The 21,104-nt window shown below is 36.0% G+C and overlaps 1 protein-coding gene across 1 annotated transcript in view; it reads right to left on the reverse strand.

Annotated features, from left to right (window-relative positions):
* ARHGAP15 (Rho GTPase activating protein 15) overlaps positions 1-15,137 on the reverse strand; it is a 645,891-nt gene extending 630,754 nt beyond the window's left edge. The window contains exon 1 of the mRNA XM_003921995.3: positions 15,015-15,137. The gene's annotated coding sequence lies outside the window, so the exon portion shown is untranslated. The remainder of the gene's footprint in view (positions 1-15,014) is intronic.
* Positions 15,138-21,104: the final 5,967 nt, after the last annotated feature.

Raw genomic sequence — 21,104 nt, forward strand, 5'->3', positions numbered from 1 at the left:
TTTAAAAAGTTATTTTTATAAAGGTTTATATGTTATTTTAAAAATTTTATACCTGTATTATTCTAAAATGATTACTCATTACTATAATGTCTTTTCATTTTTACAGCCCATTGCTGCTATCTTGTTTTATTCATATTACTGCTATAATTAAGTTTTCTGGGAATGAAAGTTCTGCAGGACATGTTGGTGAGGGGGAGGGCTATGATCCATAGTTGGAAATAGAGATAAATGAGTAGGTAGCTAAATGGGTAAGCAAATAGATACATAGACACATAGGTGCATGAAAATGATGCTGTAAATATTCACATATATCCCTGAACTTAAAAGTTAAAAAAATAAAAATAGTGTATGGAATGCCCATCCAATTTCAGTTCTATTGCTTTCTGCAGTAGGTTCTCCACAGAAGGGCTTAGCATGTACTCTTATTACTGTGAAGTTAGTCCCAGTCTCTTGATGGCTCTCTATTTCTTCTTCCAGAGGGAGATGACTTAGCTCTTAAGTGGTTCAAGTAATTGAGGGAGAAAAAAATAAAGAAAATGGTTCTCCTTGATAAACACCAAAGGGTGTGAGAAAAAAATATTCCACAAAATATTGTATCATTACACTTTATTTCAAGAAGCCAAGATAATCAAAATAGTGAAAAAATATTTGCCAGTTCATATTACTTAAATTGAAAACTTTTACTGAGTTTTTCAATCCTTGCCTTTGAAGACAACAGATAAAATATACTACATTCATTGTACACCTTAAAATGTATCCTCTTTTCTCTAGGATGAAGAACTGAAGGTTCTCTTCATGCCTTTAGTCTCTTGAAGCGCTTCAACTTCCTTGTCAAGATTAATCTAGGAGTTATTTGAGGTACTAGATACTCCACTTAAACAAATTTAGTTTGTTTTTCCTTCTTGAAAGTATATTTCCCAGGCCTCTCTCCACAAAGTGAGAGGCAGAGGAGGAGATGGTTACATATGTGAAATAACTAATAGGTTCCAGTTGAGTGCTACTGTAATTCAAATTAGTGTGGCCAAATTTCTAAATTTAGGTTCTTCACAAAATGAAATACAAGATTTTTACTTGGACACATGAAAGTAAAAAAATGCATAAATATTTGGAGTCTTAAATGGTTGGTAGAATTATCTATTTAATTTTAAAAAATAACATTTTTATTCTCTGTCTTATTTACTTATATCCTTTGTTACACCTACGTCTGAGACAGAGAATCTAATCTGTTAAAAGAGAAAACATGTGATGAAATGGGTTATGCAACCAACTCCAGTGACATTTCCCCATCTTGTGCACTCACTGTTTGGTTTCTTGTGTGTGTTTGTGTGTGTGTATGTGAGCATGCACACATGTATACTTATTTAAGTGGTTGCCACTGTTATCACAACACAAGGTGTGCAAACCTCTCTTTCATCTCACTTACAGCAGTGCATCCACACATGTAGATATTCTGCTTCATACCCTACATCATGTGACTCAAAAATAACAGTCAACGCAAAGATAAATGTATCCACTATTACTTAGTCAAGTTTAGTCAAGTTAAACTTTTAGAGACATCTTTTAATGATTTTTTTTTAAAAAATGCTTTGGGGAGGGTTGGCAGCAAAAGAAAGTTTGTTCTTTCAAGTTAGGAAAATGAGCCCAGTCATGCAAGCTAGACAGACACAACAAAGACCTAAATGAAGAAGCTATACATAAATGGATGTTTTTTTTTTTCACAGAATAATCTAATGCTCTAGTCAGTCTCTAAACATTTATTAGGATTTATTGCATACACAGAAGTTATTTGGAGGACTCCAGTTCTCTCTAATCATTACCCTCTGCTCCTGCTTTTTTAGGAGCAGCTATAAATTCAGGAAGAGGTGGAAAACTGGCAGACTGCCAGCCAAATTCAACCCACAGACATATGTTGTTGGGCCTGAACAATGTTTTGGAATGTTTTGAATCAATTTCCAATTGAAAAATGAGGGTTGTTACTTAAAAAAAAAAAAACAGAAAAGGATGTTTATATATCTTCTCTTGAAAAATCATAAGATGTGGCAAACTGTCCAGGTGTGTATGGTAAGAGACAGCCTTGGGTGGACAGCTTCTACATCCTTTAGACAGGCGTCATATAGACGTCCTCTGGTCCACAGGTCCTCTCCTACCCACTTCTCTTGTATAGATATCCTGGCTGGTCGGGAGACATTCCTGACTGTGGCTCATGGTGTCAATCTCCTCTAGAAACATGCTCTCTGATATATAGGTTGAATGGCGATTGTGCTGCATATTAAGCCAATATTATTTTCAGTATTGTATTATTTTTAAATCTAAGCTGGTAAGATTGCAAATGAATGGTAGAACCAGGAGACTGCACTCGCGTTTGTACTATTGCTTTCGAAAGAGGATCATCAATCCTTAACATTACCTCATTTATTCTTACAATTTTCTGAACATGATCTTAGTTACAAAGAGTAGGATATTATGCTGTGCTCTTTGTTCTTGCTAAGCAAGTTCCTCTTTTCCTCCCTCTCTTTTCTCTGGCCTCCTTTACGGTTCCTATTATATTTTGGCAGACAATTATATCCTGCCTTATATTGGTTTCTGTTCTCTATATGAGCTGTATGCCTCTTCTGCCCAGATTGACTGTGGACTCCTTAAAGTCAGACGCTATATTTGTCATTGTTGTTACTCTGTATTGTACTTGGAGCGTTATAGACACTTGGTCTCATGCCTTGCTCTCATTAATCAGATGCCCTAATACCAATTGCTTTTAGAATTAGGACTGAAATTGGTATGCTCATTCAACACTCTGAAATCCCCTGCGTCAAACTCCCCCAGGCCATGAGCGCTTCCAGCAAGTTCAAGTTTGCTACCATGATTAGAATGGCTGTGACTCCAAGTCCCAAGGGTTGTTGGATTCCTGTGTTTCCTGCTTACCTCTCCGCATCCAAAGCTGCCAAATGGATGCATGAGACAGCTCACCATGGTCAGGAGAAGTCAGATCACCGCATTTCACCTTCCCCCATCCCTGCCCCAGGGTGTGTATGCTCTACACATCTGCCATGCTGACTACTCTCCAAAATTTTGTCAAGCTGCTTTCCCACCCTGAACCTACTGCCCACTTGCTAATCCCCTTTCCTAATGCCAGACTTCAAACCTAAAGCTCAGTGCCAGCTGGCCATAGGACCCAGCAGGCTCTCTGTGGACAGCACCACAGCTGCTTGTCTCCCCAGCATTTTTTTTTTGTCAGCCCTTGGGCTCCCCTCTGCCACACCCTGCTCCCATTAAAATTGATGCTCTAATACCATTTGCTTTCAAAATTAGGACTGAGATTGGTATATTCATTCAACCTATGTATATGGAATCCTGAGCTAGTCCCCCACACTTCCCCGAAAATAATGAAACAAAAGAAAGCAAAAAAAAAAAAAAAAAAAAAAAGACAAAAGACTTCTTAACTGGGGTTAGCAACCTACATTCCTCTCTGGACTTCCTAGTTTCCTTTTATGTTTTTTCTTCTCAGATTCATTTTTCTAGGGCCTTAGTAGGTCTGCCTTGTGGACTATCTACCTTACGACCCCATGCAAAAATTAGATTTAAAATAAAACTGCACAAAAAGAATTCTGCTTTCTTCTTTCTCCTCATGTCTGCAGCTTTTATTTGCTTCATTTTAATTTCAGGTCTAAGAGTCAATGGCTGCTACCTGTTTTTGAATTGTTTTATGTGATAAATATTAATTATTTGTAATTAAAGGGTATTTTTAGTGAGGGCACATCTTGAGCTGTTTGAAGGAAAATTTCCATATCAACCAAAAATTGGTAAACAAACAAGAAAAGAGTTATCTCTTCTTCCCTTTCCCCACACAGCTATACTGTACTCCCCCACACAGCTGTATAGAGGAAATGAAACTAATAGCAAGAAATTGCTTTTGATGAGTTTCATAATCTTATCGTAATACTTAGAATTGAAATATACCAAGATTATCCTAATATGATTTTTACATCATAGTGAAGAAAAATAAAAGATCACTCTTTGATTCAAGACCTGCCAAAACAATTATTACTACGGCTACTCTCACCACTGCATTTAACCTTTTTAAAGTGATTTACTATGTGCTTCATGCAGGGTAAACATCTTTACATACTTCACTTTATTTTTTTTTTCTTTGGGAGGAAACTCACCATTTTACAGATGAGCAAACACAGACTCAGAAAGACTAAGTAACTTGCCCAAAATAATACATATAGTATCTAGCAAGTGGTAGGGCCCAGAATTGAACTTCATTTTTTCTGACTTCGTCTGGCCTGTGCTTTTAATACCTCTACTATCTCTATAAGAAAGAAAAAAGTTTCGGACTAGAATTTGAGAAAAAGTACAGTTTAATGCTTATACCTGAAATGTATGCTAATTCTTCTGTGTCCTCCCAAAATGCAGTTTCTCCATGCTTCACTGCCTTTTTCTATGAAGTCTACTAAAAGCTCCCACTTTCTCCCTGGCTTTCTAGAATAATCAAGTAAAATAATGTATGCAAATGACTTATAAAACTCCAAATAGGCCAGGTGCGGTGGCTCAAGCCTATAATCCCAGCACTTTGGGAGGCCGAGGCGGGTGAATTGCGAGGTCAAGAGATCAAGACCATCCTGGTCAACATGGTGAAACCCCGTCTCTACTAAAAATACAAAAAATTAGCTGGGTATGGTGGCACATGTCTGTAATCCCAGCTACTCAGGAGGCTGAGGCAGGAGAATTGCCTGAACCCAGGAGGCGGAGGTTGCGGTGAGCCGAGATCGCGCCATTGCACTCCAGCCTGGGCAACAAGAGCGAAACTCGGTCTCAAAAAAAAAAAAAAAAAAAATCTCTAAATAGAATACAAATAGATTATAGACATTCTTACTTGTATTAGTTAACTCGAATCCAACTATCACCCTAAAACTTTACAATACATTTATAAGAAGCAAAATAAAGAGGCAAGAGAAATAGCAATATAAAAGCATAAGACTCTTGCCATCCTCTAGATAAAGACTCAATAGATAACCTATTAGTGACCATGATGATATGTGTAAATAAAAAGAAATAAATGCTGCTTAAGTATGGAAATTGATTGAATGTATGGAATAAGTGGTATGGAATACATGATATGGATTATATCATGTCACTTAATAACAAGATTAGTTTGGGTGACTTCAGGAGTCGAGATGGAATTGGAATTGAAAGGAAGACAAGAAGAACCCTTGGAAGAGGTCATGGATTTAATGTGGAACATAATCAATTTAACCTGCTGATGGGACATCATAGAGGAAGTATCAAGTGACAATTAGAAATAACGAACAATTTTGACAGAGACACCAAGGCTAAAGATAGAAATTTAAGGACCATATTTGAGGGATTAAATTGAAATCATAAGAACGTGAAAAGAGAGACCAAAAAGAAGATGGTTTAGAGCCATGACATCCAATAGAAATATAAGGTGAGCCACACATGAAATTCAAAATTTCCTGTAGCCACATTGGAAAGGTTAAATGAGATAGGTAAAATTAATTTTAATAATTTTATTTAACCCAATATTTTAAAATTTAATCATTTGAGCACATAATAAATACCAAATAATAATTAGATATTTTATAGTTTCTTTATTTTCTTAAAAAAAATTGGTGTTTTTTAGACTTAATTCATACTAGCCCTTCTTCAAGTGCTCAATGGTCACTTGTGCCTAGGTGCTACCATATTGGACAGGTGGATCTAAGAAGGAATTTTTGAAAATTAAGGGCCAAGAGGAGACATAGAATCCAGAGGATACAGAAAAAGAGAAATAGAAAAAAAAACACAAGAAATGTGGCAAAATCTAAGGCAAAAGAATGTTTTCTTCCTCACATGTTTTACAGCGAGCGCCTCTGCATAGGAAATATATGCAGAGAAGAAACAACAGGTTTCCTACAGATGGCATTGTTTTAGACATCAAACAAAGTAGGATTCTTATAGAGCCTTTTAGACTCTAGGGCTTCATGAATAAAGCTCAGCATTGCTTAACTGCTAACACTTAACAGGCTTCAAGATTATAGCATGGCATACTGAAAATAACATGGTCTTTGCATTACCCAGATCTATCTACAAATCATGGCCGAGCCTACCAAATAGCTCTGTAAATTTGGGTACTTGACCTCTTAACCCTAGCTTCCTTATCTTTAAAATGGGGATATAAACTGCTTTACATGATTTTTGTGGATACCAAATGCAATTAGGTATGCAAAATGCTTGTCCTATAATCTAGACAGAATAAGTCATAGCTATGATAATAATTATTAAGAATCTCACTCTAATACTTTATGTCGATGAGTTTCTCAAGCAACTGTAAACATCTTGACATAAGGAAATATTGTCTAGTTTTGGTGACACTATAGTACTTGCCACAGTGCTTGAGACACCACTGAAGTAATCACCATACATTTTTTTCCTTTAATGTTCTACTTTAGGAGACCCATCAAAGTATGAATAGGTGGTATTATACAGAAGCTCAGATTACTTGATTTCCCCAGTGCATTTAGCAGAGAGATGAATTTGTGTTCCATTGCTCAGTTTCTAGTCTTTAAAATTCTAACATGAAATTAACTAAAGCAGAAAGATAAATGAACAGAAACAGAAGTTTCCCTTGACTCAGCACCCAATTTCCTGAGTATTCTACCTTCCATAGCTCTTTTAAAAAGATGTCCTGTTTTGACTCTTTTAGGAAATGGATCTAAAGTGAACATAAAATTAGTCAATTTTAATACCACAGTTTTAGTAAAATTGCTTAAAATTTAAATACTTAGAGGTAGTTGCTGTTTCTCATCAGTTTATGGCAATATGTTTTCAGCTGGTGGGTTGTTTCATTATTCAGAAGCACATAATGGGTACAGAATTCTAACCCAACCTTTCATCACTGCCAACTTACTAAAATTGTACCATATATATAGTATATATAGTGTCATTTATTTGAAATAATTTCTGGCTTCTCTTCTAAATTACCCCATTTTTTAGACCCGGAAAAGTCACAAATCTCCAGACAGTCTTCCTTGATTCTGTAGCCCAAAGTCAACACTTACGGCATTTATCTTCTCACTAAACAAATATTTATTGACATTATCATATACCTACCCTTTGTTCTAGGTTCTAGGTATTCAGTAGTAAAAAGACAGGCAAGGTCAATACTCTCATGGACCATATATTCTAAGGTGAAAATAGCCACTAAACACTGAAAAATAAATAACAAATTTCCATGTCCAAACTAACATGAAGTAAAACAAAAGCAGAGTAATGAGACAAAGAGGGCCTTACAAATCATGAAAGGAGATTGAATTTAATTTGAAGAATAATAGATAGTCATTTGGAATATTACAGTAGAGGAGTTGCATGCTTGAAATCTTAAAAAGGCCACTCTGTCTACTCCATGGAAAATGACTATTGCGGGGAAGATAGAAGCAGGGAGGACAGTCAGGAGAATTCTGCAGTAACAGAAATGGAAGTGGAAAGAAGTGATTGAATTTAGGATATTCTCATGTACCTATACCTCTTGCCTAATGTCTAATCCATTCCTGTTGAATACAAAGCTATTCAGTAAGAGCCTAAGATTTCCAATCATCATTTATAAGTATTAAAATATGTCAATAGCACCAAAAATGGGCTCAAGTACATAAAGGCAACAATTTGAAAGAAAACAATTTGTACATAAAATGTAATATAAAAGGAGTTTTTATTTATTGTCTTTTCTTTTTTCTGCATCATTTTCTTCACTAATATTTTTAAGGATTGCGAGACATATGGGTTTTGTGCTCTTAAAGTGTACTTAATAATAAATTACAGCACAGGAGTCACCTGGAGTGCAACGAAACAAAACAGAAACAGCCTGCCTAGAAGGCTGTAAACACTGGCACCTCTTCAACCTTCTTGAATTAATTCAAACATGTACAAATCGGCATTGTTTTATATGCTTACTATTCTCTCTAACTTGAAACTAGAGAGTAAATTGGTGTGTGTGGTTTTGCCTAAAGTTTGATGTTCATCCAAGTGTGACGTTGTACTGTATTCACTTAGCAAGATTTTTTGAGAAAAGTGATTCTATCAACAACCAAAAAAATCAAAGATAAAAGAACTGTTAGCCTGAAAAAGAAAAGATATAACACTTTAAGGGCCATTATTGAGAAAAGTCGTGTGAAAACTATAAGGAAAGCTAAGTTTATATTTGACAGGCTCCACTTATTGGTGATAACTTAGATGAAACTTCAGGTAGGAAGTGGTAGGGAAAGAGTAGAATCAAGGATAACTCTTAAACTATTGTCCTGAAAAGAGAGATGAGTATGGTGTCATTAACTAAGACAAAGAAAAAAAGGAAAGAAGCAGATTGGTTTGGGGACCGGTGGGCAGTAATTAGGAGATTTGCTTTGAGTACTGTACACTTATTTTGATGTCTCTATGAGACATTCAAGTGGAGAAGATGGATGAGGAATCGTATTTGTAGTTTTACTGCTAAGACAAAAGATTTGGTCTTGAAATCTAATTAGTATATAGATAACATTTAAGGTCATGAAACTCAATAAAATCACAAAGGAATAAACGTAGAAGACAAGTAGGAAACCAAAGACTGTTCTCAGGACATTCCAACATTTAGAGAGCTGCATGACGAGCAAGTGTTAGCAAAGGTCACAGAAAGAGCATTTAGGTAGTTTGGAGGAAAACTGGAAGAATAAAATATCCCAGAAGTCAAATGAAGAGAGAGTTTCAACAGCGAAGAAGTGTTGGATGCATCAAAGCAGCTCAGACAGTGAATAATATAAAGACACATAAATGGCTATTAGATTTGGCAAAATGAAGACCTTTGAGATTCTGTCAATGGCATAGTCTATAATATTTCTATGGAACTGGACTTACATGCATAGATTGATATTTAGATCCTTATCTTTGCATACCTCTTACCTACTAAACAATTTTCATTGGCTAAGTAGCATATCTAATTTTTATGTCCCAGTAATTCTTAGGACAACATAGTATACTTAGTTGACTTCAAAATTATTTGTGGAGTTGAACTGAATTGGGCTAATCACCACCGAAACAGAAAAAAAAGCTGCAAATCCACAATTGTATTGTGTGTTACTGACAGGGACACGTTTTAAAATAAGATATTCTGTCTAGTTTTTGACATGTGGAAAATACTTTCATCAGATGAGCTTTCCTACCGTTTAAGCAAAGATAGAAATTATGAAGCATGTATTCTCTCAACTTCCTCTCTTCACTTAATCTTATTTATATCCAGTTCATCTACATTCACACTCATTAAAGTGCTCTCTCGTCTGTTTAAGGTTAATTCATCTACTTGAGCCAGTGATTATACTGTCTTAGTCTACTCTGAGACTTTGTTGGGTTTCTTTTTTTTTTATTTATTTTCTCCTCCTTCACTTGAATATTCATATATTATCCCCCTTTTAAGCTACTGTCTATTTCAAACTTTAGAAAAGGAATATGGCACTTTATATATGCTATCCCTAGTTCTTTGCTTCCTTTGACATCTCACTCAAGGCTTGAGTGTCACTAAAGTCACTAATGTTATTTTTTTTAGTTATACAGCTGAGACAGAATACATTTTCTTATAAGAAAAGCAAATCAACCTTTAATCTTTTAAAAACAAGATGAATTTTAACCATAATAGCAGAAATATCAATAAAACTGTATTGAGATACAGTTGTTACAGACTAGCAAAACCTGGAAAGCTTGGCAACACAAGCCCTTGAAAAAGCAGTGGAGCTTCTGCAAGCATTCTCATTGAGTGCTGGTGGAAGTTCAGAAAGTTTCAAATAATGTAAAGGATAGTTTGGCAACAACTATCAAAATTATTTTATCCTTTGCCTCATAAATGTTATTTCTGGAAATTTGTTATAGATAGATTAGAACAGGGGGGAGAGAGATAGACAGAGACACACACACACACACACACACACACACACACACACAGAGAGAGAGAGAGAGAGAGAGAGAGAGAGAGAAAGAGAGAGAGAGAGAGAGAGAGAAGAGAGAAAGAGATTTTCAAATTGAAACAATTACCCAGCCATTCATTGAATTAGAAAAAATTGAAAATATCTATCACTTTTTTTTTACAGGAGGCTGGTTAAATTAAGTATGACATTTCCATATGGTGGAATATTATACAGCTATAAAAAAAGAATTAGATCATTTCTTATTTTTGTTATAAAATATCTCTAATCTAGATTTCTAAAAAAAAAAAAGCAAAGTAGCGAGGTGCATGCAGTTATGCTAGATACTTACACATATAGATGTGCATAAGTTTTTTGCATAAATTGTGAAATATAAATATATATTAAACATATGTAAAGTGGTTATGTTGGATTGAGATGGGAATGAATGGGATAGTTAGAAATAAAAATATAAGAAATAATTTCTCTAAAAACTTTGTGTTTGGGTTTTATGTTGATTTTTGAACCATCTTCGCTATATCATCTATTCTCAAATTAAAAACAAACAAAACAAAAGGCCTTCATCAAATGAAAACAAACAAACAAACAAACAAAAGAGATTGTTATAACCACAGCCTGAATAAGAACCTCAGGCACCTGAACATTGTAAGTCACTGCCTGTCCTTACAGGAATATCTTTATTGACTGAAAACACTTCTGCAAAGAGAATGTCACTTTGCAGTCAGATAAACAGAAGAAACAAATAAATCCTGACCCTAGATAGACAACCCACCAAGATGTAAAAGTGTGGATATCCAATTATGTATTTCTCCTGCTCAAAAGCCCCACCGTGACTTATATCCAGATCTACTCTGTTTATGATCTCACACCGTCTTTCTATACTTCTGTCTAACAAAGCTGGAGAATTCACACTGCCTTGGAATTCTCTGACACTCCATGTTTTTATGCTTTGACATATTTCCTTCTTGTCTCTTGGAATGTTTCTCATCTTCCCAATGCTAGATTTCCCTGAAAACTACCACAAAGATTTCCTCCAAAACTGTCCAAATTCCCAGAAAGGATGAGATCAGATGATACAACACCTACAAAATTATCTAGTTTATGGGGTGGCAAATAACAGGAATGCAAAAATGCTGGATGAATTTCTGAACCCTAATACAGCATTCTTTGTATCTTCTTGTGGTACTTGACAAATTTTACTTGCATCATAATTATTAAAATAATAGTCACTTTAGATTATAAGCTTTCAGATGGCAAATGTTGTGAGGAGTATGTCATACATACAGTAGCTGTTGAAAAATAATTTTATATTTAGTTTAATTGAAACTCAAGTTTCAATCAGATCCGCCTTTAAATTAAAACTGTATTTTTGTGTGAGTGTGGAATTTGAAGAAGTTGGGAAATAATGATTATTTAAAATGTGACCATATATGACTCAGTAGCAGAATTCTGAGGCTTTTGTCCTTTCTTTTGGGGAAAGGATTTTAATTTCCACATCAGGAGACCCCCTCTTTTCAGCAGAGAGCCCAGGTGCTGCACCTGTAGTGCCCGTCAATTCACGAGTGGGCCTGTGAGCTAGGCGTGATCACACAGAGTGTGCACCCAAGTTCAGTAATTGTTCAGCTATGGTCATGTGATCCAATTCAGTCCCATCAGCTCTAAATCTGATACTTTGTTGTGGTGATTGGGTGAAGGGATTCTTTCCCCACAGTTTGATGAAAGGATCAATTCAGTAGGAACTTGACAATTTTGTGACAGCTTCCACCAGAGACTGCTTACAGTACAGTGAATAGAAGTGCTGAGGCATGAAAAAAATAAGACCTAATCCTGATAATCTTGTGTGAGCTCCTGGATCCAGCCATTCCTGACTTTGTTGTCCTTGGTCATTTTTACACATAAAATACTCTCTTTTGCCTAGGCTAGTTTGAACTCATTTTCTATCATTTGCAAACAAATAAGTTTTTCCCATTCTAAGCTGAAATTTGGAATACTTACAAGAACATTTTAAAGTCTAATTATGTAGTATTTATTGTACAGTGTAAAAAATATGCTTCTGGTATCCAAAGAGTATCCAATGACTTTTAAAATATATTCATTAAAATTAATTATGATAAATATCTTTTAAAAATTATACTATAAGTTCTGGGGTACATGTGCAGATTGTGCAGAATTGTTACATAGGTATACACATTTTCTAAGTGTATGGGAATATCAAAATTATCTGAAAATGTAGTGCAATAATTTTTTTACCTGATGTAAGAAAGGTGTTTATTTCTTCAGGAATATTTTAAAGAGATGAATACATCTCTGGGATGGATCCTTCATCTGAGACACTTTCAGAAATTCTGTGTTTAAATATCACAGGCAGGACCAATGGTTAACAAAAAACTCTCTAAAGTCTTCCCCTAACTATTTACCATGGCATCAGTCTCCTCACTTGAGATCCAACATTTAGCTGATCCTTTGGGCCCTGTCTGCTGAGAGAACATATTAAAATTCCACTGGGAGGAGAAAGAGAGGCCTGGCTAGAAAGTCAAAAACAAAAAGTCAAAGTCAAAGCTCTGTAGCCTTCTCCTATAAGTGTGAAATATATATATATATATACACTTTATTGCATTGTAGGTTTGGGGGTACATGTGAAATACATGCATGATTGTTGCATAGGTACATACATGGCAGTGTGATGTGCTGCCTTCCTCCCCATCACCTATATCTGGCATTTCTCCCCATGTTGTCCCTCCCCAAGTCCCCACTCCCCACTGTCCCTCCCCTAGTTCCCCTTTACAGATCCCAGTGTGTGATGCTCCCCTCCCTGCGTCCATGTGTTCTCATTGTTCAACACCCTCCTATGAGTGAGAATTTTTATTAGATTTCCTAAGTGCTGGAAAATGGGCTGAGTACATTTTAAAAATTCAGTTGAATAGAAGAAGCCATTGAATGGAAGGATCTGTCCCTCTAGGTACCAAGGTTATAAGACCCTAAATTAGGAGCAGAGCAGTCTGCTCCAGAAGAGAGTATTAAAAAGGAGCAACAGGAGGAATATCAAGGAAAGATTTTCTCCTTCCTGAATTTTGCTGAATGCTGGCCCTAAGTGAAAAAGAATGACATTCTTTGAGCAAACCAGCTTTAATATGACTTTCAAAATGAAATCTTCTATATCATTTTTCATTTCATCAAAACTTGTTTCTGACTCAGCCACTTAAAACATATAAAGTAATAAAAAAAACTGTATAACTTACTTGCATTTAACAATCTCAAAATTTGCTCTGTACATTACCTGTATTTACAAACAATTCTGAAGGTATTTTAATTTACCTATCATCTTTACTCATTGATCTTTCTAAAATCATGTCAAGCGCTCTTCAATTCATTCTTAATTTTAAACATATTCTGTAAAATACGTATATATTAATTTAACAGTTTTTGCAGAAAACACTAATTTTTTACAGGGAATTTGTTTTTTAACAGCACTAAACAGTTAAAAAAATTTGTGGATTTTTCTTCAATGCCACATGTTTATCTGCATATTCATTCTTGCTAAGGTGTAAGTATTGCGTGTGTTTATTCATGTGATATTCTTTTATAATTAAATGAAATAAAGTAATAACATATGAACCAAAATTATCTGAATTATACAGCTTCTATAGATGCAGAGGTTCAGAACCACAATATTGAAGACAGATTTAAATAATGCTTTCCATTGTGAGGAAATGCAACCAATTGAAAATCTAATCAGAATATCAAAGCAAATACATATTACCAGGGTCTTTGTACACTCTAACAATAAAAAAAGTATTGAACACCAAGTCCTAATCTCTATTTTTCTGTGATCATTTTAATAGTCAACAAGTAGCTAGCTTCAGTATTGACAATTGAAGAGGTCTTAAAATGGAGTGTGCTAGTATGCCTAATAATTTCCTACTAAATTGACCATGTCAAAACACATTTATGTGTCTTTCAATAGAAGACAATAAAAGAAAAGAAAATTGTTGTCACTTATCAACCCTGTAACCATTTTTTAATAACACAAAAAAATAGGTGTTGTGGGGGCCATCACTTCTCCCGTCCAACAACACAATAAAAATAATATTAGGGAAGAATGGATCATATCTTGGGCTGTTATTAAAATTCTTTCAAAAATCTACAGTCAGATTTATTTTAGGTATTTGTCTCTGAGATTAGCCATATTTCGATGTTTTCTGCACATATGTTACAGTATACAAAGACATTCTGTAAAAGCAAGAAGTCAATATAAAAGAAAATTACTTGTCAGCTTCTAACTAACAAACTCTGTTCATTTCTAAGGTTTATTATTTTGGAATATTTCAAATAAGGAAAATTATATAATTAGATAAATAACAAAAGTATACCTCTAATTTGCCTCTCCTCTCAGAGTAACCTTCAATGAAATCAGCTGTGACTGATTTTTTAAATATAAAATTTTGCTTATGAATTAGAAACTTACCCTCATTTCACCCTATATCTTAAATGAAATTTAGACAAAAATTTTAAGTATCATGATAGAGGGTACTCCTTTACATTTTAAAACCTCCTTGCTTTTTACTAGCTCTTTAATTAGCTACATATTTGCTAATCTTTTTAAGGGGTTTTAATGCTAACGTTAATACAATGCTTTAAAGTGAGAATCTTTCACACTGAAATTCAAGATATTTCTCATTGTTATGAAGTGATCTTTCTCTTTCCTTATTTGGACGTTGAATACATATTTTTATAAAACAGTTGGCTAAAGGTGCAAAGTCTCACATTATTTCTAGTAGTTATTTTTAAATGCACTTCAAACTAAAACTTTATACCTTATTCTGTCTTTAACATTTTATCACAAAATCTTCGCAAATCATCCTATTATAATATTTTAGTAAAAGACAGTGAAATTTGACAGCTGCAAATATGAATAGAAGCTTCTTTTCTACACCAAAGGAAACCGGCCGATGTTTTAATCATAGGTAAAAGCGTCATATTTTGTAGAAATGTTTATACCTTTACACCAAAATGTAGGAAACTCTGCCAAACATGTTCAAGTTTAAATTTCATGTACAATATAAAGTTAAAACTTACCTTTTCTCAGCAATGACCTGTTATTGAAACTGCCATCAACTCCGGTTAATGACTCTTTCAACAAAAACGGAAAACAGTAAAGTCACATGTCGTAAGAGTAGGCCTGTGTTGGATGCTGCTTAATTTCACTACTGGGGGAAGAAAAAGGTGGGGGGTGGGGTGAGCACAAAACTTTTAAATAAAACCACTTCCTGGGTAGAGACTGTTAACCACACACATCATATCTTTACTCAGTTTGAAGAAATTGCCTTGTATAGTCAACAATATTGTTATTTTTCAATGTGATTATCAATTTTCAAACATGACACATCTATAGAGATTTTATCAATTTTGACTTAAAGAAAGAAAATGTTGATTAAAAATTCATCAGTGGGAGAAGCAGACTGCTAAGCACTGAAGAAACTTCCCCTTTTTGTGCCTTCTAGCAAGGGCTTAAAAACAAAGCATCTACTCCGCTGGCTAAGCTTGAGATGTTCCCCTGCTCTCAGGACACTCTGCGTATTGACTTTGGAAGCCAGGAAGCCACCTCCAATTCACAGAGCTGGTGCTTCTGCCTCATTCATGAAAGGACCCGCCAAAACCTGATTCAGTTAACAGGTTCATGGGGCCTTGGGTGGGCTGCATTAGAACTTCAGAAAACACAGCCCAGGGCCACGCTGCCATCTGAGCATCTGGGAAAAAGGAAGATGTTCATCACGCTCATTGAACACACGTTGTGGCATTTGCTCTGACTGTGGCTCTCATACAGATGTGTCCACTCTGGCAGTTTCCTGAGCAGTTCTGAAATCTGCTGAGGAGCTTTTGCTTTAGCTGAATGATTCTTTGTGTGGTCTGCCTCAAAAATAAAAAAAAAAATATATATATATTATAATAAATCCAAATGGTACCATTTTGGCATGCTGCTCGGTGCCCTCCTGTGTCAAACATCAACCAACCCAAGTCATTTTTTTAAGGGATCTCAAAAATAACTCTAGGATGTGCATCTTTATTGAGCCATGGAGTTCAAGAATAAGCTCCTGGATTTTCAGGCTTGGCTGATTTTGTGATTTTTGCAGCATAATCACAAAAGGAAAAGAGAAAATGCTTTCCTTCCAAATATATGAGATAGTTAAATCACAATCTCTTGTCATACAAACCAATTAGACTAGAAATCTGTGGAATAGAGCTCAGTGGTATAGAATGTTTGGCATACAAAAAGTCAATCTTTAAACATAGGTTTGGTGGATATGGCCCAAGTTAGGGGCAGCATGTTCCTACCAGTTAATTTAATTTCTCTGGGTTTTTTTCTAAAAATCACATTTCAGATTGCCCCTATAATTCACTATCAGTTGTCATTCTAGGAAGGGCCTTTTTAAGTGTTTAGAGTCCTGAAGATTTTTACTGAATCCTTCGCCTTCACACCAAAGAGGAAATGGAAAGTGCATAATATTAAAAGTGAGGAAAGCAGGATTCAGGCCTTAATTCTGACAGTGCTATTTACTTAACCTTGGTCAAGTTACTTAACATTCTCTGAAATTTAGTTTGTTTATCCATGTAATGAAACGTCCACATAAAAAATCCATCTTGAAGAATACAATAAGTAAACAGATGTACATATTTTGTATATCATAAGGAATTGTAGATGTATGAATTAGCATGAGCTGGGAAATGTTGATACCGCCTAAGAAGCATCAGAAAACTTCAGCGCATTCTGCTTGATTTAAGCCTTCGTACATCTGAGTCAGGCTCAGAAGTTTAGGACAAGGAAAATAAATTAGGTTTTGTTTTTTTTTTTTTTTTTTGAGTCAGAGTCTTACTCTGTCACCCAGGCTGGAGAGCAGTGGCGTGATCTCAGCTTACTGCAACCTCTGCCTCCCGGGTTCAGGTGATTCTTCTGCCTCAGCCTTCTGAGTAGCTGGAACTATAGGTGCGTGCCACCATGCCCAGCTATTTTTTGTATTTTTAATAGAGACAGGGTTTCACCATGTTGGCCAGGATCGTCTTGATCTCTGAACCTTGTGATCCGCCTGACTCAGCCTCCCAAAGTGCTGGGATTACAGGTGTGAGCCACCGCACCCGACCAGGCCTTTCCTTTTAAACAGATATTAATATTAGCCATCTGATTGGGAAAAATATAAAATACCAATATACCCTTATGGTAATAAATAAATTTAAATTCCTACTTAAGGGTGACACAATATTTTTTGCCATCAACAACTAGTCAATTAACAAACACAAGAGCCCATTTTCTTTGCATGAGGTAGAAGGTGAGCCCCGTAGGCAGTGTGATATGCCTGGATTTGATTTATTTCCTTCTTTCCTTCCTTCTTTCCTTCCTATTTCTTTCCTTTCTTTCTTTTCTTTTCTTTTTTTCCTTCCTTCCCTCTTTTTTTGTCTAAGTCTCATTCTATCACCCAGGCTAGAGTGAAGTGGCATGATCTTGGCTTAGTGCAACCTCCACCTCCCAGGTTCAAGTGATTCTAGAGTCTCAGCCTCCTGAGTAGCTGGGATTACAGCTATGCACCACCACAACACTCCACTAATTTTTGTACTTTTTTTTTTTTTTTTTTTAGAAACAGGGTTTCACCATGTTGGCCAGGCTGGTTGTGAACTCCTGACTTCAGGTAATCCTCCCACCTCAGCTTCCCAAAGTGCTGGGATTAGAGGCTCAAGCCACTGCACCTGCCCTGGGTTTGATTTCTAAAAAGAGACGTACTCATTATGATTAAAGCTATAGATCAGTGCCTTGACACTTGTGGCTTGATATGTTTACCATTTTTAGTAGCTAAGATTTATTGAATGTTTGCCATAAACCAAACAGTGTACCAAACACTTTACATTTATTCTGCCTTTCAAACCTCACAATAAATTTGTGAGCTAGCCAGTATTACTGTATTCTTTTTACATATGAGGAAACTGAGATTACCTTCTTGCCCAAAATAGTAAGGAGTACAGCCAGGAGTCAAACTCAGAAGTCTGACCTCAGAGCCCTTTTTCTAAATTACTGTGCTAGCTCCTAACCACTTGCTATGCAGCACAACTCTAAGTCAACAGTCCTCAGGAAATATTTTACTTCTGGTATTCCTTTTGTCTCTTCACTGACTAGAATGATAAACTTAGCAGGAATTTTTTTCTGGAAACCATGAAATAAAGTCCCCCCAAAATTCTCTAAAATCAAAGAAATTAAAAGAAGATCAGGATAAACAGAAATGTACTATGTTCATAGATTTTAAAAAACAGTGGAAATGCATCAATCTACTCAAATTATTCTACAAAGAGATTCAATAAAACCATAATTATAATTCCAACTGGACTTTTTGAAGAATGCAATGAGCTCCTTCCAGAATTTCCTAGAAGAGCAAGTGTCCAAGAAGACCTAAGCACATTTTGAAACAAAAAAAGCAAGGACTGTTGACTTGCCCTGTTAGATTGACATGATCCAAAATCACAGCGTTAAAAACATTTCAATGCTGGCCCAAGGAACAGCTCAGAAAATGGCTGTATTTATTTGGAAACTTGATATATGACAAAGATAGCTCATAGATAAACAAAAAGGACAGGTTTGTTTTAGTAGATAGTATTGGTAAGACATATTTACTAAATAGAGGATTAAGGCTTCGACATTAGATCACTTGCAAAGTTGGACCTCACATGGATAAAAGCACAGTTGAAAGGTCAAACCATGCTGCTGATACAATAACATGAAGGAAAATATTTTTGCAAAATGGAACTTTCTTAAACAGTATCCGTACATTAGAAAGAAAAGGAGCAAAATATATATACATATATATTTCACTATACAATAATTACATATTTCTGTTAAAGAAATACATAGACAAAGATTATAGAAAAATCAGAGACTAGTAGAAATTACCTATATTTACAAAAGATTTATACCGACCAATAGAAAAACAACAAGCATCCCAATTGGAGAATAAGAAAATGAGTTGAATAAGTAAGTCAATAGATAATAGGATTGTCCTAATATCCAACAAGTGTGTGAAGAAATACACAAGCTCTGCAGTGATCACTGTAATACAAGTTAAGTCAGCTCCCAATGAAATGGTAAAAATCCGGCTGAGAATGTATAGAAAAAGGAACTCTCATACATTTGCTGGAGGAACTGTGAACTGAAACCATTCTGATAAGCAAACTGGCAAAAATGAACAGAATTCAATATATGCATGCACTGTGTTCCAGCAACCCAAATCTGGTGTTAATATATGGTCCAGATAAATTTATCACACAGAGTTGTTTTTCCTCCTTTAGCATCAGGAGTTAAATGATGTTGGTGTTGGCTCTTGTGGCTCAGGTAATATTTACCTGCATTGTGCCTGTGTGTTTGCATATGGTTAGGGAGGAAAACAGGAGCTTCTAGTTCCTCTGACTAGATGGTGTGAGTTGGACACTAAAGGAGACTAGAAAAGGGAAGAAAGACTTGACCTAACCTGAGAAAGAGTTAGATTTTCCCCTGACAAGGATGAGAGAGGGGGATGGATTTCTCTTCCTGGAGGAGAGCTATGCTTCACTCTCAAGCAGCTGCCCGGCGCTGGCAAAAGCATTCATCTGGAGGGAGCAATCTAGTAACTTACTGAGCACTTACTCTATGCCAGGCAATATAGTAGAATTTACATGTATTGTTGCTATAGATTTGCCTCCGACCCAAAATTTATACACTGAAATCCTAAGTCCCAAGGTAACGGTACTAGGAGGTGGGATCTTCTGTGGGGTCAGTAAAACATGATGGTGGACCTCTCATAATTGGAATTAATGCTCTTCTAAGAAAGACCCCAGAGAGCTAGCTCACCCCTTCCCTTGGAGGAGACAGTAAGTGCCATCTACAAGGAAAGGGAAGCTCACCAGGTAGAGTCAGCAGGCATCGTGATCTTTTACTTCCCAGGCTCCAGAACTGTGGGAAATAAATTTTTATCATTTTTAAGTGACCCAGTTTGTGGTATTTTTGATATAGCAGCCTGAACAAACTAAAACAACTCTATCTTACATACTAGTTAGGAAAATAATATGAATAGACAGAATACACAATAAATTAGGTAGTAATGCTGTAAAGAGAAAAAAAGAAAAGCAGGGAAATGGGTCATGAAAGGATGATGAAGTATAAAACTTTAAGCTATGTGAAAGAGGTCTCCCTAAGGAAAATAAAGACCTAAGAAAAGTGAGGGAACAGGCCCTGCAAAATTATGGATGGGGTTGGCCGCGTTACAGGTAGAAGGAATAGCAGGTGCAAAAGCCTGAATGAAGATTGCGTCTGGCATGGTTGAAAAGCTGCATGGGGGTGAGAGTGACACCAGTTGAATGAGAAGCAAGGGTCACAGGGACTCATGTCCGAGGAGTAATAGATGGCTAAACCACGTGGATCCCCTTAATATTAAAAAAAAAAAAAAAAAAACCTGGCTGAAGAGGAAAAACGTTAAGATGATCTGACTCACAGTTTTATCAGGTAATGCTGTCTGTTGTAGGAAGAATTGGCTGAAGAAGGGCAGGAGTCGAACCAGGGAGACCTGTCAGCTAGCTATTGCTATTCATGGCAGACGTGATTGGGACTTGACCAAGGTGGGGGCAACAGGTTTAACAGAGAGATGGTCAAATTCTGGGTGTGTTTTGAATATTGGACTCAATAGGATTTTCTCTTGAGCAGCAGCCAAGGAGAAATCAAATGTTACTGGGTCAGAAATGCTCTTAGAGGAGCTGGGTTTGGTGCATTGGGGCACATTAGGTTGCATGAAATACCTGTTCATTTTGAGATGTTTGTTTGTCATCTCAGTGAAAGTGACCAAAGTACAGCTGGATATGAAGGTCTTGAGGTCAAGGATGGAGTTCAAGTTAAAGATATAAATTTGGAAATTATCAGTATAAAAGCACCATTTAATAGCAGGAGACTGGATATGATAGCCTATGGAATGTGTGTATCTGGGAAAAAGAAAATGGTCAAGGACTGGATGCCAGAGCTCAGTTTAAAAACTGGGAGATGCTGGGCGTGGTGCTCCCACCTGTAATTACAGCACTTTGGGAGGCCAAGGCAGGTGGATCACCTGAGGTTGGGAGTTCAAGACCAGCCTGAAAAACATGGATAAACCTTGTCTCTACTAAAGA

The sequence above is a fragment of the Saimiri boliviensis genome, chromosome 5 (assembly GCF_048565385.1).
Source record: "Saimiri boliviensis isolate mSaiBol1 chromosome 5, mSaiBol1.pri, whole genome shotgun sequence".
Classification (NCBI taxonomy): domain Eukaryota; kingdom Metazoa; phylum Chordata; class Mammalia; order Primates; family Cebidae; genus Saimiri; species Saimiri boliviensis.